Source organism: Tupaia chinensis, unplaced genomic scaffold, assembly GCF_000334495.1.
Source record: "Tupaia chinensis unplaced genomic scaffold, TupChi_1.0 Scaffold000644_1, whole genome shotgun sequence".
NCBI classification, from domain to species: Eukaryota; Metazoa; Chordata; class Mammalia; order Scandentia; family Tupaiidae; genus Tupaia; species Tupaia belangeri.
In genome coordinates, this window is record NW_006160165.1 from 1,011,537 (window position 1) to 1,025,426 (window position 13,890).

A 13,890-nucleotide genomic window follows, 5' to 3' on the forward strand; every position below is an offset into this window, starting at 1 on the left:
GTCATTAAGCAGTACATACTACTGATTCATTAATCACTAGCCAAATGCCTGGAACAGTGCCTGCTACATAATAAATAGTGCACATTAGTGTTTATTAAATTAGGTAAGTGAATGAATCAGATGAGCAGCGTCTGAAAGAACAGTCTCTAAGGTAAAGGAGCCTCAGAGAATACAGCTCTTACAGTAAAGCCCTTGGCTAAATTCTGGGGTGGGAAATAGCTAGTAAGGCTACTTAGCTGGGCCATATTTGAATGGACACTGGGAAAAAAAAAAAAACTAGAAAAATGTGCATAAATTGAAAGCTTATTTTTAGACATCCCATATTCACTGTAACTGTCATTATGAAGTGGAAGGTTAATTTAAAATTAGATCCGTGTTTTTAACTCAGTTCTCCAGGTGTTTAGCTCCATGGACTCCTGCCACTACTGGGGTAGCCCTCTCTAGAGCTGTTGAGAATAGCTGCCCCATGGAACAGATGTTCTGCCCATGGCGTTAGGTTAACAATGTTCATTAACAGCAGTAACTGCAACATCGAAACTCTCCGTCAAGGACTGGTGGGCTTAGTGAGCACCCCCCTCCTGTCATCCATGTTTCTCATTTCTGATCTTCTGAGAAATGGGGAGATTTCCTTCCATGATTTCTCACTGTCCCAGCACCAGTGCTCACACCACATCTTAGGAAAATGGTATTTGTTGGTGGAACTTCTCTCTTGTCAGGGATCTATAAGTCACTCAGGGACCTCCATTTGCCTCCACAAACAATTATACCTATCACCCTGAAAGTACAGATAGGCCATTTTCACATCACTTCCATTTTTATCTCTCTTGTGTGTTTCCTGATTTATTGTTTCTACATGAGGTAACACGATTTACTCTCGTTTAAAGTGGATTCAGGGTACTCTCAACACATGGTAACTTCTGTGCAGTGACTGTGGGCAAGCCAGGCACAACTGCTGGATACCCTGTCTCATGGCTTAGTCAGGGCTGTACAGAGAGACAGAACCAACAGGCTGGAGAAAGAGAGAGAGGTATGCAGGTAGGTAGATACTGGTTGATCCTAAGGAACTAAATTCAGAGAAGGCTGAATTTAGAGGTTGGCAGGTCCAAAGTCTGCAGGGGAACTGACAGGTTAGAGATCCAGGGGAGAGTTGATTCTGCAATTTAAGGTTGAAAGCAATCTGGAGGCAAAATTCCCTCTTGTTTTCTGTTCAGATGTTCGGCTGATTGGATGAGGCCTGAACACATTATGAGGGTGATCTGCTTTGCATGAGGTATACTAATTAAAACATGACTCTCACTAAAAAAAATAGCTTTTACCACAAGACCAAGACTGGTGTGTAACCAGGTATGATGGGATAGCCAAATTACCACGTACAATTAACCAGCACAGGTGGCATTTTCTAAGCAAAGTGAAGGAAACTATGGAAAAACCACGCAGAGCTGTCCAAGTATGGAACAGAAGCTCCCATCTCAGACCCAACGGTCACGGGAAACTTCCTGCAGGCTATGCAGACCACAGGGATGGGATGTGTCACGTTGCAAAGGCCTGATGCATCAGGGACACTGAGATTTGCAAGACAAGAAGCTCCAGAGGAAAGCAGGGCTAGGTCATGAAGGGGTCTGCGGGCCACAGTAGGATGTCTGGGCTTTATCCCAAACATCAAGGTAGTCACTGGAGGGTCAGTAAGTGACCATGATGAGCATGATATATCAGGAGACTTCAAAAACAAATGGAAATCCATGCAGAGCTTTTCTTTTTTCACATCTGGCACCTTCCATGAACTTTCTTGAAAATCCCAGTGTAATGCTTCTCATTGCACTGAAGGGAGTGAGATTTGGTGGAGGGAGCAGGGAGCCCCTTAGAGTACTTCGGGAAGATTAGGATGAGGGACAATGGCGTGTTGTGTGTGAGTCCTCTCTCAGAAAACTTGGTTTCCTATAAAGGACAAGATGGTGCATGTTTTAGACTCTGTGGGCCTTAGGTTTTATGTCACCCAAGTTCAGCTCAGTACTTGCAGCAAGAAAATCCTCTTAGACAATACAGAAGCAAATGAGTGTGGCCAGGGTCCAGTAGATTTTTGTTCATAAAAACTGATAGCAAGTCAGATCCAATCTGCAGGTCATAATTCACTGCCAGCTAGTCTAAAAGAAGATAAAACCCTGGGTTGCTTCAAAAATTGTTCAGAAGAGAGAACCAGGAGGAAGTGGTGACCAAAAGATGGGGGGCGGGGGCAGGAGTTTGCACAAAAGAATCAAGGATAATGCATTTAGTGATACATGTAATTTAAGATGTTCAACCTGAACATAGGAGCCTAAGCTCAGCAAAGTCAAGACTGAAGTTTGAGTCGGTAGCTGTTTATATACAAATGTGCACTGAGGACACCAATAAATTGTCCCAGAGAAAGGTAGCTGGAGAGTGAAGACATCTTGGAAAAGTTATCTGACAATTCCCAGGACTGTAGAGATACACAACAGAATAGGAATTAATAAAGGTGACTGAAAAGAGTACCCAGAGAGGAAAAAAGAAAAACAGAGGGGGCTAGCTGATGGCATGGTAGTTAAGGAGATTGGAGTCCACTGGCCAACGGTGCTGTTCAAGTCCCAGACCTGGCCACTTGGAAAACACACCTGGCACATGTGTATGCATGGACACCCAATGTTTTGTCATTTTCCCTGTCTCTCTCCAGCAAGCACATACACCTCTGGCAAATTACAAAAAAAAAAAAAAAGAAAAAAGAAAGAAAAGAAAAACAGAACCTTGGTATCCTGGAAATAGAGGCAGAGAGAAGGATGTAAAGAAAGAAGATGTAGCACGTTGGAACACGTGTTAACCTAAGCCAGGAGACCTGCACACCTGTGTAGACTGTCACAAGAGGTTTTTGGTGGCTCTGCCTGGAGGGTTTCCAGTGGTGCAGGGATGGAGGATTCTCTCTGACTTGGGGCAGTGCCACCAATACCCAGTTTGTTTTCTACTGAGCATCACATCACATAGCCTCACTCCATTCTGTGTTCCTGCTCCTCATCCAAGCACATCCCTAACTGTGGTGTAAATGTGAAAAGAGAGTGTGGAAACACTTCAACCAGATACATATTTGTCCCAAGCATTATTTTTAGGATCTCTCAATAAGGCTCTACTAACGCAATGGCCAAATTGCCGACGAGAACCTACAGAAAAAATTCTTGAGTTTTTCTGTTGTTTTCATCCTTGACATTAGATATATTAATTATATATGGTGCTTGATAGCACCATATATAAAACAGAAAACAGAAGTTTAGTTGAAAAACAATACATTGTCATTATTATAATTATTAAAACATATTCCATTTTATCTTTAGATTATTATATATTTTAGATGTTGAATATGTTTTGCACCTGCATGCTATGCTTTGTTAGCATGAAGTCATACAAAAAAAATTATTCTGCTTCAATTAATAAGTGTGGATAAAAATGCGATGAACAAATTTTATTTTAAAATTTTTTTCATGAAGGGAAAACTGTCATTTTTTTTTAAGCTGCTATTTTTGGCTTCCCGTGCCTGCTCTAACGTATCTAGTATAAACAGTATTCTTTTTCTTCACACCTTTCTGGAAGCCTGTAGGGGTGGAGAAAGAGGCAGCTCCAAGAGAAGAAAACCAGAATATTCGAAGCCCTCGTCTCTCTCTCGGTTCAGACTTAAAGTGACTTGCCTTGCATGGAGGCTTGGAGAAGCAGGCGTCCACACTGCAGATCATAACCAGCACTGCCAGGCCAAAAGAGAAAAGAGAGGAAAATGGGTGTTAGTTTAACTTCAGTGTATAAATTAAATTTCTTAGAAATGCTAAACAGAGGCCAGCAGGTGGCATGATTTTAAGGGCACTGGACTCCCACATGGCTGTTCACGGTTCAAGTCCCCGACTTGGCAGCTTGCTTTCTCACTTTCTCTCTCTCTCTTTCTCTCTCTCCCACCCCACCCTGGTTGAAATAAAAATAAGTAAGTAAATAAAATAATTCTTTTAAAAAAAGAAGTGCCAAACAACTTTTGAGGTTTTCAAGCATTCAAACTTTCAGGTACTTGGAAAAGCCTCTTTATCCTCAGGAAGAAATACGTATTTTCTTTTAAACTGAAAACAGCTCACTCATCATAATTTAAAATGGCAAGTTAAAAAAATAATAGTAATTAAACAGGAAAGTACAGAAAATATTAACATCATCTTATTGATTAGTAAGATTTAGAATGAGATACCTATGAATAAACTGGAAGCCCTTGTGTCTAATTTCCCTAGAAAATAAAACAGAGTTCAGAACCACATTGATAATGCCTCTGAAGAGTGCAAATTTTACATTAGCTTTGTTATTAATTTACTGTAAAATAAATTACAATAGTGGAGTTTTTTCAACATTATATGCAAGTTAAAAACTTTCCTCTTTGGTCTCAAAATAAGAGTTTACAACCATTTTAATAATAAAAATTAGATAAGAAATGAAATGAAGAACTTGAATTTCATTATGTATAAATCAATTTCTTTCTTTATTAGGATTCCTTCACAAAAGGTATTAGGTAATTACCCTGTTATATTATAATGCATGCACATAAAATATCTCAGCAACGAAGGTTAATTGAAGCTCCCTTCTTGTCATTGTAAATGTCTCTAAACTGCATTGTATGGGGCAAATTAAAACAAAAGGTATTCTTTAATAAATGCTCATAGAAAATCAGTAACAGAGCAATAGTAACCTCAAAAATGATGTTCTAGATATATTTAAAGTTTCATTTTAAATATTTATCACCTATTTTTCAGACTTATTTTATGTAAAACATAATGCATACAGAGAGAAAAAATAAATTCATGAGCTATATTTAATATTCTTCCTATAAAAATCTGAGAAATAAAAATTGCAAAGTATATTTCTAACCACTTCATTTTGCTGTACACTAATTTTTTTCTCTTTGTATGATTTTATTCTAACACTGTGCAAATAATCAACAATATAAAAATGGCCTTTTCTAATATATTAGCGGTTTACTGTATTTTCCTGATTTTTTTGTTACTTAATAATGGAAACATCTATTTAATTATCTATTTCCCTGCATTTAGTAACTTTTAGAAAGTAGCCTAAGTAAAAATGCATAGTCTTGGGACTAGCAGTTAGCATAATGGCTATGTCTCTGGACTCTCACATAGTCGACTGTGGTTCGAGTCCTGGACCTGGTGGCTTAAACTCACGCCAGGTACATGTGCGTATTTGCCCAAGATCCTGAGAGGAGAATGGAGGAGAAGGGATTGCGGCATGGCCATGCCCCCTGGGGGGTGATTTCTGGCTTTCTGTCTCTCTGTCTCTGTCTTTCTGGCAAGTGCATGTGCCCTATAGTGAAAACCTCTCCAAAAAAAAATATGCATAATCTTTTATTGTCTTTTTATCTAAGAAAATCCTTTTACTTAAGAAAAAATGCATTAGTTGCATGCATATTGTACATTATCATGTTATATGGGAAAGTATGTGGGAGAGAGGATCTTCAATAAGTTCATGGACAATGTAGATTATGAAAAAACTATGCAGGGTTTTTTAATTTATTTTATTTATTTTAACTTACATTTTATCACATGTCTTTACAGTATACCTTAATTTCATGTTTCCATGAGGTTTTTGAAGTCCCCTCACACATTGCCAGGAAAAGCCACCTAATGCTACATGTCTCGTGGGAACGAGAAAAGGGTTTCAGCTAACACTGTCGTTCGGAAATGAGTTTTATTAACAGACATCTCTCCTTTCCATATTGTAAGGCCACTGGACATGAGGCCAGAAAAGAGAAAGAATTATGAAAAGAAAACCATACATAATTATTAGTTTTTACACATTGACAGAAATAACTAATACAATAAAGTGCCCGGGCTGGAAGTGGGGCTTGTCCACGTTGTCACACAAATGGCTGAAATAGAATACAGTTACAAATTGTGGTAGACGAACTATTAACAAAGTCACTTCTTCCCCCTTGTTAAATCTGAAAGGCAGTCTTACTTCAAATCCCGAAAAGCAAGAAATACCAGGATTTAACAGGACAATGGAAAAGGACTAAGTTCCTACTAACGAAAAGAAAGCGGCTCTCGAGACAGGACACTGCAGTTCACTGAGACTTCATCTTGATTTACATCGGTTAAATTCGAAGGGCATATATTTCCAGCCACCTTTGTTGTCAAGGCTTATTTATGAAGATGTGACTTTCTCCTCAATGGAACTTCAAGCACTTCTTTTTTCCTCTACTTAATCCGCCAGGGCCAGGAAGTGGAATCTTGATTGGAAGGTGCTGTCAAAGCCAGTTTGAGCGATAGCTGCACTTTTCATCACATAATCCATAACCCCCCTTGCATCGGCCGCCGTAACTCACGCTCAGCCACACACACGTCCTCTCAAAGGAAAGATGCTTCCATCCCCAGCACTGGGGCCGTTTGCAGCCCCTCGATGATATATAGGCTGATGTGTGCAAATTCGCTAGTCACAGCCTTCCCGCGGAGCACCTGTCCACCGCAACTCTCCGCCGAATTTACTGCGTGTCAGGGCGGCGCAGGCCCTTCCCGTGCTGTGTCAATCACCGCCTGAAACCTCTTACTCCCAACCTTCCAGCTATTTCTCACACCACTCCGGGACGTTCGACATCTCATAAAACTCAAAAATGAATTCGTGTCATAGAAGAGAAAGAGACTGAAAGGGTTCCCGATTACAGAAATCAGATCGATCACCTTCGACGGGAGGGCCATGCGCTTATTTGGAATTCCAGTGTTAATCGCACCCTTTCTTTTTTATTTATTTTGTTCTTAACCTTTCATGGTGAGACCGTAGATGGAAGGGACTACATCAGGTCACAGATTCAATTCTAGTGTCTGATGAGCTGCAGGTACAGATACGAGTGATTCTGTCCGTGAGTGTGTGCACACCCGTGTGTACTGAAGTTGAGGACAAATAAATCTTGATACATGCTTATCTCAGGAAACCTGAAAGGAGTAAAGTGTTTTCACCACATTATCCCCTCTGGCTATGACGGACTGCACTTTTTTTAGAGAGATTTTTCCACCCTATAGGGTGTGTGAGCTCCCCAGAGAGAGCAAGAGACAGAAAGCGAAAAGTCACCCCCCCAAGGAGGAAGGCCACACCACAATCATTTCTCCTCCATTCTCCTCTCAAGATTTTGGGCATGCACACACACGCATCCAGCATGAGTTTTAAGCTGCCCCGCCCAGGACTCCATTGGCAGCCAACTACTTGGGAGTCCAGCGACATAACCATTACGCCCTCTGCTGGCCCCCAACAACAAACGGCCCGCACTTTCTCAGGATGCCGCCTTAGTGCATAGTTAGCAGCAAACCGGAAGGGACAGCTGCAAGGCTGGACACGCGCAGGTCTCCTGCTCTGCACTAGCAGCAAGACTGTCAGAACTAGGGAGCCGGCCGCTCCCCCAAGGACAGGGGGAGGACCAGTGGCCACCTGGCGGTCAAGTACAGACCCTGAGCAGCGGCCCCCAGCAGGAGAGAGCCAGGCAGATCAGGGAGAAACTCCTCCTGTTTCTTTTTTCTTTTTTTTTAATTTATTTTTTCATTTTAATTTACATTTAATCACATTTATCTTTACAGAGTACATTGCTTTTTCCAGCACGAATACCATGCATCAGTCAAAATAAAGACATTACATTACGGGAACCAGCAATTGGCGTAATGGCTATATCGCTGGATTCCCACGTAGTCGACCACGGTTCGCGTCCCGGACCCGGTGGCTTAAAACTCACGCTGGGCGCGTGTGCGTGCGTGCCCAGGATCCCGGGAGGAGAATGGAGGAGAAGGGATTGCGGCGTGACCATCCCCTCTGGTGGGTGATTTCTCGTTTTCTGTCTCTATGTCTCTCTCTCTCTCTCTCTCTCTGTCTGGCGAGCGCACACGCCCTGTAGTGAAAACCTCTCAAAAAATAAATAAATAAATAAATAAAGACATTACATTATCATCAGCAAATAGCTTTTCATTTTATTGTCAATTAAACGTCCTTTTCTCTTTTCTTCCCCTGTTCCCCTCCCTCCCTCTTACCACCCCGGTATTACCCCTATCCTTACAATCTCTGGTATCAACCACTGCCCTCCCTGCTTCTATACCTTCGAAACGTTCGGTTTCTGTAGCATGGCGCAGTCGGTGTATACTGCGTGGGGACATGCAAACTCTGTCTCTCACAGTCCGGCGTGCTTTCTTAGCATAAGTCCCCCATCTAATCTGCTTTGTATCAAAGGCACGGTCTCATTGCTTTTTATGGCTGAGTAGTATTCCATAGCAGACATATGACACATTTTCTTTTTTAAAAAATTATTTTAACTTTATTTATTAATATATTTATTTTAATGTGACCAGAAAGGGACAGAATGAGAGCAAGAGAGAGGGAGAAAAAGTGAGAAAGCAGGTCTGGGGCTTGAACCATATTCAGCCATGAGGGAGTCCAGCACTCTACCATGCCACCTGCCAGCTCCTGTATGCCATATTTTTTTTCACATTTTATTGATTCAAAAAAGAGCTTATTTAATCTAAATACTTTAAATAACAAGTGCAGCTGATATGTATATATATATATATACATATATATATACACACGCACACACATATCTGTGAACACATGTCTGACTTTAGGCATAAAACTCAGTGAGAAGAATAACAAATTATAAAATAGCACCTAGCTGAGGCTGTACAGCTTACTGCAGTCATTAAATAGATATTTTATCATTCTTTTGTGTATTTCTTTAATTTCAAAAAAAAGCAATTTTAACTTTAATAAGTAAAACTTTAGAAATGTCAAGAAAAATTTGCTTAAGACTTAAAGCCAGGAAAAAACGTTAGGATTCTGTTCACACAGTAGGTAAATACTAAAAACTCAAAAAACAGATATGGACAAAGCTAAAATCTAGTAAAAACTGCACCATAATTTTCTTCTGAAACAATTTTTCTCTTTCCACTCCCCACACTTACCAAGGAGAGGCATAAACTAACTTATTTGAAACAAATGACAATAAATTTAACCTCAATTTGGCCTGTTATTTTAACAAAGTCCTCTAAGAATACTCATTGATTTAGTTTGCTTTGCTGGAATCTTTCATAAAGAACTTCAGATTAGACTCTTTAAAAAGCCTCCCAAGACTGGGACCAGCATTTAGTATAATGGCTATATCGCTGAACTCCCATGTAGCTAACCGTGGTTCAAGTCCTGGACCTGGTGGCTTAAGTTCACGCTGGGCGCATGTGCATGCGTGCCCAAGATCCCAAGAGGAGAATGGAGGAGAAGGGATTGTGGTGTGGCCATCCCCCCTGGGGGGTGATTTCTCTCTGTCTCTCTATCTTTCTGGCAAGTGCAAGTCTACATGCCATATAGAGAAAAAAACCTTTCAAAAAAAATTTTAAATAAGTAAATCATACTCTGGTCCATGGACATCCTTCGGGGCTGGGGGGGGGGGACCCAGGTCAAAACTGTTTGTATGACAATATGGAGGTATTATTTACCTTTCTGTTGACTTCAATGCTTCTTGTACCGAAGCCAATGGTGGGTGAAACTACCGATACCTCAGCAGTACTAAAGCCAGTGCGGACCAACATAGCTAGCGTGCCGCACTGTTCCAAACTAAATCAATGAGTACTCTTATGGGGCTTTGTTAAAATAACAGGCCAAATTGAAATTAATTTTTTTTTCAAATAAGTTAGTTCCAGACGTGCTGTACCTGTACCAGCAGGCGTGCCATTCTCTACCACCACACATGTGCAATGAAAGAAGATTGCCAGTTTCATTAAGATGTCCCTTGTTGAGCTGCACAAATGATTAACTTTTAAAATCTCAACCCTGATTACACGTCTTATTTAAGAGTCTGTGGCCACATGGGGAATGGGTACCACTCCTCCTATTGCATTCTAACCCTGCTGGTGCTGTCCAGGAACTGTGCTTCTGTTCACAGAAGCCAACTTTACTTTAAAACTGGGACAAAGATCTATTCAAAGTGCAGGATAGACCAGTGGATTTTGACGGAACTCCCCCCAAAACCCATTGATACGGTTTCAAATTCTACAAGGTAACTAAGACTTGGTCATGACTGCGGGCTGAGATTTGGTGTGGAATCAAAGGAGACAGAAAAGGCTATGAAGGTTCTCCTCCCTAGACCCGGCACACATCTGTGTGAGGCCGGATTGTCTTCATCCACTTCAGCCAGAACAGTTCACTGCGACAGACAGAAGTGTGTCTGAGAGACCAACAGTCTAATTAAGCTGAATATCAGAGAGGTGTGCAGAACGGTGACAAATCTCATTCTTCTTTCCCATTGTTTTGGAAAATATATTTTTCATTGACATTGTGTTATTATAGGCTTGGCTATGGCTGAGGTCGGTGGGGAGGAGGCTGCCCCTCAATGCTGGTGCCCACGTGGGACGGCTCCGGCTTAGGTCTCTGGTCCCCTGAGCACACTGGGCATTCCCATGATCTTGGCTCACTGTATGGGTTTGGCAGTTGGTTGGGAAGTGGCATAAAGACCATGTCAAGGGTACCTCTGTCTTTATTTCTTTCTCTTTAATGTAAAAAAATGAATAGATAGAAAAAATTTAAGAAAATGATTTTAAAAAGGGCACCATTATACTCTCAAAGCCTTGTGTTACTTGAATCAGAGAAAGTGAAATCAACAAGATACACTTGGATAACAGCAAGAGGAAAACCACGGGTGTCATGCTCAGTTAGAGTAACAGAAGGATTTTCTGACCCTGACTCTTTGCTAGTCTTGTTAGCAAAAGGTCATCAATCGTTTAGTTCATTTATCATTGAATGTTCTTCTCAAGTCTTCTGGTCTCTAAACACCCCCAAACTCACTCAAAAATGGGCTGAAGTCCTCTGTTTTGCTGGTTTCGGAAGCAGCACAAGGTTTGCGGGGGTGAGAACTGTTTTTTTTTTTTTTAATTATTTATTTTTTTTATTATCATCGTAATCTTGTTTATATTACATTGGCTTGCATATAACTTTACAGTATATTACATTGCTTTTTCAAAAGGGAATGCCATGCATGTCAGTCAATACAGAGACATGCCTCTCCCCAGCATATGTACTCCATGGAATACTACTCAGCCATAAAAAATAACAAGACCCTGACATTTGATAGAAAGTGGTCAGATATGGAGGATCTATTATTGAGTGAAGTAAGCCAGGCTATGAAAGAAAGATATTGTATGTATCCACTTAATATCACAATTGTTTATCTTTGGAGCTGTGGGCTTTCAATTTTGATGGCGCTTTCTTACGGCACATAAAATTTCAAGCCCATTCCTGTGTTATGGCCTAAATTCAACCTTCCTAGAATTCACGTGTGGAAGTCCTGGCACCGCAGTACCTGTTGGGTGACTGAATGTGGAGACAGGGCTTCTACAGAGGTAATTAAGTGACGATGAAGTAAAATACATGGCCCTAATCCAGTCTGCAAGGTGTCCTTCTAAGAAGAGGAGAAAAGACACGGGCACACAGAGGAAGACCTCGCACAGACACTAGAAGGACCCTCCACACCTGGGAAGAGAGTCCTCAGAAAACATGACCCAGCTCACACCCTCATCTGGGCTTCTCGTTTCCAGAGTCATGAGAAAATAAATCCGTCGTTCAGGTCCCCAGTCCGCGGTGTGCCCTGGCAGTCCTGGCACGTAATATGACCCGTCTCCTTACTTCCGCTTGCTCCACCAGCCCAACGCCCAAGTAGACTTGGAAAGTGGGAACTCTGCAAGCAGAGATTTGTCTGTATGGTTCAGACATTTATTTCCTCGATTTTGCAATATAATATAATCGTACAAAAAAGAACAGCATTAAGCATACATAAACCTTAAATAGCCTGCTATTTGCTGTGCATGTAGCTACAATGTTACTTTCCCGTTCAATTTAACTTACTTTTTGCAAGGGATTAGGAGCAGCTAAAAATCATTAGTACTAAATGAATAATAGCTTTTGATTCAACATGTTTTAATCTTTTCTTAGGATAAGTAAATCCAAGAAGCACATATGTTTATTCAACATGCCACAGACACCTTGCTGTCACCCAGGGTTCATTCAGAGAATGCCAGGCTGTAAAGACTTTGTGCTGCACGGGTAGGATCTCACCTGGTCCGGAGAGCGGCAGCGATGTGCTGCTCAGGAGAAACTCGGCCCCGGGGTGACCCTCGCTGAACCCCAACCCTGCTGGCCTGAGACATGCTGGGTGTGCACGTGTATGTGCCCAAGATTCAAAGGGCTATGGACCAGACCAAGGGGCTCACGGCATAATCACCCCATAGAAGGTGCTCCTCTCTCTCTCTCTCCCTCCCTCCCTCTCTCTCTCTCTCTCTCTCTCATGCTCTATTGTGATTTTTTTTTCATTTTTTTAAATTTTTTATCATCATCATAATCTTCTTTATATTACATTGGATTACATATAACTTTACAGTGTATTACATTGCTTTTTCAAAAGGGAATGCCATGCATGTCAGTCAGTACAAAGACATTAATCTCCCCGCTTCAACATTCAATATCTTTTCTATGTTTTCCCCAATCATTATTATTATTATTATAATTAGTGAGAAACAGATATGGCTTTTTAACTGTTGTTGATGACATGCATAGTATTCTCAACTGGATTGGTCTGGGAAGTATTTCATGATGGGCAAAGTATTTTTACAAGCAAAATGAGAAATCGCGCTTGACTTTTAAAAAATAATTATAATAATAATCATGATGTTTTTATAATTAATTTTTTTTTATGTTTCTCCTTCTAGCCTTATAGGACAGGAGTTAAGGGTGTCCGAGTCCACATGGCCAAGAACAGTTTGAATCTGAGCCCCAACAATAAGAAAAACACACTGGCAAGGGTGCCCCAGACCTCAACAGGTTGGAGAAATGAAGGGAAGGGATTGCGGCATAACCACACCCCACTTTAGGAGGTGCTTGCTTCCTCTCTGCCTCTCTCTCTGATAGTTACACATGCTCTGGCAATCAAAGAGAGAGAGAGTATAATATCCCAAACATAGATGTGTTTGCTTGTCTAAACAAAGGGAGATTTTCCTTCACTTTAGTTCTGTTCAAATTGTTTCCAAATGATTTCTCGCATGTGTAATTAAAAGCAAAAGTAGGGGCTGACAGGTGAAGCAGTGGTTGGGGCACTAGACTCCCACATGGCTGACCATGAAGTCCCAGACCTGGTGGCTTGCTTTCTCATTTCCCCTCTCTCTGTCTTTCTCTGTTGGGATGACCTTAAAAGTATATCTAAATCTGACCACTTCTTCTCATCTCATTGGGCACCCTGATCTCTGACTGGGGTTATTGTGGTGGCCCCAAAGACCCAGCTCCCGCTTACAGTCATTGTCTTCTCAAGACCTGTTCATGCAGCTCTTAAAACACATCACAACAGGGACCAGCAGTTAGCATAATGGCTATTTCACTGTACTCCCATGTAGCCGGCCACAATTCAAGTCCCGGACCTGGTGGCTTAAACTCACGCCGGGCCTGTGTGCCCAATCTGAGAGGAGAATGGAGGAGAAGTGATCGCGGTGTGGCCATCCCCCTTGGGGGAGGGGGGTGATTTCTTGCTTTCTGTCTTTCTGTCTTTCTCTCTCTGTCTTTCTGGCGAGCACACGCGCCGCGCCCTATAGCAAAAACCTCTCAAAAAAAAAAAAAAAAAGAAAGAAAAAAAAGAAAAGAAAAATAGAAAGAAAACACACCACAACACAAAATGCAGTACTCTGAGAGCCTGACCCACATGGGAAAGTTCCTGATTCAAGTCCGGAGACCTCCCTGAGCTTGCAGAGCACCCAGGTGCCCATGATTCTGTACAAGCTGGGACTTCAGGTGGGTTGCAGTGTGAAGACCCAGATGGGAGTGCTGTCTCTCCTTTCTCTCTCCTCTCTC